We start from the raw sequence: 5,030 nt of genomic DNA, 5'->3' as shown, positions 1-5,030 counted from the left end.
TATATTCCCATATATCCCCAAACCACTAGAGGCATCCACAAAAACACTTTTCCACCTCTGCAACCTTTTGTACCCATGAGATCCCATCTAGGGACCTTTTCCGGCACCCTGTCAGAGGGGGATTCGATCATGGAGGGCTTCTACATCAACACCATTGCCCCCTCCGATGAAGCGTGAGTAGTTTACCACAGACCTACGGGTCCATAGCTAGTAGCTAGATGGCTTCTTCTCTCTCTTTGATTCTCAATACTATGTTCTCCTCGATGTTCTTGGATATCTATTTCATGTAATACTTTTTTGCGGTGTGTTTGCCAAGATCCGATGAATTGTGGATTTATGATCAGCTTATCTGTGAAAATTATTTGAATCTCCTCTGAATCCTTATGTGCATGATTTTATATCATTGTAATTCTCTCCGAACTATCGGTTTGGTTTGGCCAACTAGATTGGTTTTTCTTGCAATGGGAGAAGTGCTTAGCTTTGGGTTCAATCTTATGGTGTCCTTTCCTAGTGACAGTAGGGGCAACAAGGCACATATTGTATTGTTGCCATCGAGGATAAAATGATGGGGTTTTCACCATATTGCTTGAGTTAATTCCTCTACATCATGTCATCTTGCTTAATGCGTAACTCTGTTCTTTATGAACTTAATACTCTAGATGCATGCTGGATAGCGGTTGATGTGTGGAGTAATAGTAGTAGATATAGGCAGGAGTCGGTCTACTTGACACAGACGTGATGCCTATATTTCATAATCATTGCCTTAGATATCGTCATAACTTTGCGCTTTTCTATCAATTGCTCGGCAGTAATTTGTTCACCCATCATATTATTTTCTATCTTGAGAGAAGTCTCTAGTGAAACCTATGGCCCCGGGGTCTATTTTCCATCATATTAGTTTCCGATCTAATCTTTCTGCAATCTTTTACTTTTCGATCTATAAACAAAAAATACAAAAAATATTTACTTTATCGCTTATCTATCTCTATCAGATCTCTCTTTTGCAAGTAACTGTGAAGGGATTGAAAACCCCTTTATCGCGTTGGGTGCAAGTTTGTTTGATTGTTTGTGCAAGTATTCGGTGATTTGTTGCTACCTCTTGACCAGCGCGTTGGTTTTCCCTTGAAGAGGAAAGGGTGATGCAACAAAGTAGCGTAAGTATTTCCCTCAGTTTTTTAGAACCAAGGTATCAATTTAGTAGGAGGCTCCATGCAAGTCCCTTGTACCTACACAAACAAACAAGAACGTCACAACCAACGCGATAAAGGGGTTGTCAATCCCTTCACGGCCACTTGTGAAAGTGAGATCTGATAGAGATAATAAGATAAGATAAATATTTTTGGTCTTTTTATGATATAGATTGAAAAGTAAAGATTGCAAAATAAAGTAGATTGGAAACTTATATGATGGAGAATAGACCCGGGGGCCATAGGTTTCACTAGTGGCTTCTCTCAAGATAGCATAAGTATTACGGTGGGTGAACAAATTACCATCGAGCAATTGATAGAAAAGTGCATAGTTATGAGAATATCTAGGCATGATCATGTACATAGGCATCACGTCTGCGACAAGTAGACCGGCTCCTGCCTGCATCTACTACTATTACTCCGCACATCGACCACTATCCAACATGCATCTAGAGTATTAAGTTCATAAGAACAGAGTAACGCATTAGGCAAGATGACATGATGTAGAGGGATAAACTCAAGCAATATGATATAAATGCCATCTTTTTATCCTCGATGGCAACAATACAATACGTGCCTTGCTTCCCCTGCTATCACTGGGAAAGGACACCGCAAGATTGAACCCAAAGCTAAGCACTTCTCCCATTGCAAGAAAGATCAATCTAGTATGCCAAACCAAACTGATAATTCAAAGAGACTTGCAAAGATAACCAATCATACATAAAAGAATTCAGAGGAGATTCAAATATTTCTCATAGATAAACTTGATCATAAACCCACAATTCATCGGATCTCGACAAACACACCACAAAAAGAGTTACATCGAATAGATCTCCAAGAAGATCGAGGAGAACTTTGTATTGAGATTAAAAGAAAGAGAAGAAGCCACCTAGCTAATAACTATGGACCCGAAGGTCTGTGGTAAACTACTCACAACTCATCCGAGAGGCCTTGGTGATGATGTAGAAGCCCTCCGTGATGATTCCCCCTCTGGCGGAGGGCTGGAAAAGGCCCCAAGATGGGTACATAAGGTTGCGGTGGTGGAAATAGGGTTTCGTGGTGCTCCTGGATGTTTTCGGGGTACGTAGATATATATAGGCGAAGGAAGTCGGTCAGGGGAGACACGAGGGGCCCACGAGGGAGGTCACGCCCTGGACCCTCGTGGCCGCCTCGGCTGCTTCTTGACGTCCACTCCAAGTCTCCTGGATTGCGTTTGTTCCAAAAAGATCTCTCCCAAAGGTTTCATTCCGTTTGGACTCCGTTTGATATTCATTTTCTTTGAAACACTAAAATAGGAAAAAAACAGCAATTTGGGTTGGGCCTCCGGTTAATAGGTTAGTCCCAAAAATGATATAAAAGTGTATAGTAAAGCCCATAAACATCCAAAACAGGTAATATAATAGCATGGAACAATCAAAAATTAGAGAACGTTGGAGACGTATCAAGCATCCCCAAGCTTAATTCCTGCTCGTCCTCGAGTAGGTAAATGATAAAAACAGAATTTTTGATGTGGAATTCTACCTAGCATATTTCTCAATGTAATTTTCTTTATTGTGGCATGAATGTTCAAATCCAAATGATTCAAGATAAAAGTTCATATTGACATAAGAATAGTAATACTTCAAGCAGACTAACAAGTAGTCATGTCTTATCAAAATAACATAGCCAAAGAAAGCTTATCCCTACAAAATCACATACTTAAGCTATGTTTCATTTTCGTCACACAAAATACTCCCATCATGCACAACCCCGGTTTCAGCCAAGCAATTGGTTCATACTTTATAACGTGCTTCAGCCTTTTTCAACTCTCACGCAATACATGAGCATAAGCCATGGATATAGCACTATTGGTGGAATAGAATATGATGATGGAGGTTGTGTGGAGAAGCCAAAAAAAGGAGAAAGTCTCACATTGATGAGGCTAATCAACGGGCTATGGAGATGCCCATCAATTGATGTCAACATGAGGAGTAGGGATTGCCATGCAACGGATGCACTAGAGCTATAAATGTATGAAATCTCAACAAAAGAAACTAAGTGGGTGTGCATCCAACTTGCTTGCTCACGAAGACCTAGGGCATTTTGAGGAACCCCATCATTTGAATATACAAGCCAAGTTCTATAATGAAAAATTCCCACTAGTATATGAAAGTGCCAAAATAAGAGACTCTCTATCATAAAGATCATAGTGCTACTTTGAAGCAGAAGTGTGGAAAAGGATAGTAGCATTGTCCCCCTCTTTTTTGGGGGGCCTTTTTTTATTTGGCCTTTCTTTTTCTTTCTTTTTTGGCCTTTCTTTTTTTCTTTTTTTATTTGGCTTTTTTAAGGGACAATGCTCTAATAATGATGATCATCACACTTCTATTTACTTACAAGTCATGGATTATAACTCGATACTAGAATAAAATATGACTCTATATGAATGCCTCCGGAAGTGTACCAAGATATGCAATGAATCAAGAGTGACATGTATGAAAAATTATGAAGGTGGCTTTGCCACAAATATGATGTCAACTACATGATCATGCAAAAGCAATATGACAATGATGGAGCGTGTCATAATAAACGGAACGGTGGAAAGTTGCATGGCAATATATCTCGGAATGGCTATGGAAATGCCATAATAGGTAGGTATGGTGGCTGTTTTGAGGAAGATATAAGGAGGTTTATGTGTGATAGAGCGTATCGTATCACGGGGTTTGGATGCACCGGCGAAGTTTGCACCAACTCTCAAGGTGAGAAAGGGCAATGAACGGTACCGTAGAGGCTAGCAATGATGGAAGGGTAAGAGTGCGTATAATCCATGGACTCACATTAGTCATAAAGAACTCATATATTTATTACAAAAGTTTTTTAGCCCCCGAAGCAAAGTACTACTACGCATGCTCCTAGGGGAAGGGTTGGTAGGAGTTAACCATCGCGCGATCCCGACCTCCACTCATAAGGAAGGCAATCAAAAGAGCACCCCATGCTACAAATTTGTTACAACTTTTACCATACGTGCATGCTACGGGATTTGCCAACTTCAACACAAGTATTTCTCAATTTCATGATTACCCAACTAGCATGACTATAACATTACCACCTTTATATCTCAAAACAATTATCAAGCATCAAATTGATCATAGTATTCAATGCACTTTCTATGCTAGTTTTTATTATACCCAACTTGGATGCCCATCATTCTAGGACCAATTTTAGAACCATAGCAAATACCATGCTGTTCTAAAAGACTCTCAAAACAATATAAGTGAAGCATGAGATATCAATAATTTCTACAAAATAAAACCACTGCCGTGCTCTAAAAAGATATAAGTGAAGCACTAGAGCAAAATTGCCTAGCTCAAAAGATATAAGTGAAGCTTATAGAGTATTCTAATAAATTCCGAATCAAGTGTGTCTCTCCCAAAAGGTGTGTACAACAAGGATGATTGTGGTAAACTAAAAAGCAAAGACTCATATCATAGAAGATGCTCCAAGCAAAACACATATCATGTGGCGAATAAAAATATAGCTCCAAGTAAAGTTACCGATAGACGAAGACGAAAGAGGGGATGCCTTCCGGTGCATACCCAAGCTTAGGCTTTTGGTTGTCCTTGAATTATCTTGGGTTGCCATGGGCATCCCCAATCTTAGGCTCTTGCCACTCCTTATTCCATATTCCATCAAATCTTTACCCAAAACTTGAAAACTTCACAACACAAAACTCAACAGGAAATCTCATGAGCTCCGTTAGTGCAAGAAAGAAAAAGCACCACTTAAGGTACTGTAATGAACTCATTCTTTATTCATATTGGTGTTAAACCTACTATATTCCAACTTCTCTATGGTTCATACCCCCCC

This window comes from Triticum dicoccoides, chromosome 6B (assembly GCF_002162155.2).
Source record: "Triticum dicoccoides isolate Atlit2015 ecotype Zavitan chromosome 6B, WEW_v2.0, whole genome shotgun sequence".
Lineage (NCBI taxonomy): Eukaryota > Viridiplantae > Streptophyta > Magnoliopsida > Poales > Poaceae > Triticum > Triticum dicoccoides.
Note: the sequence above shows the minus strand (reverse complement) of the source record.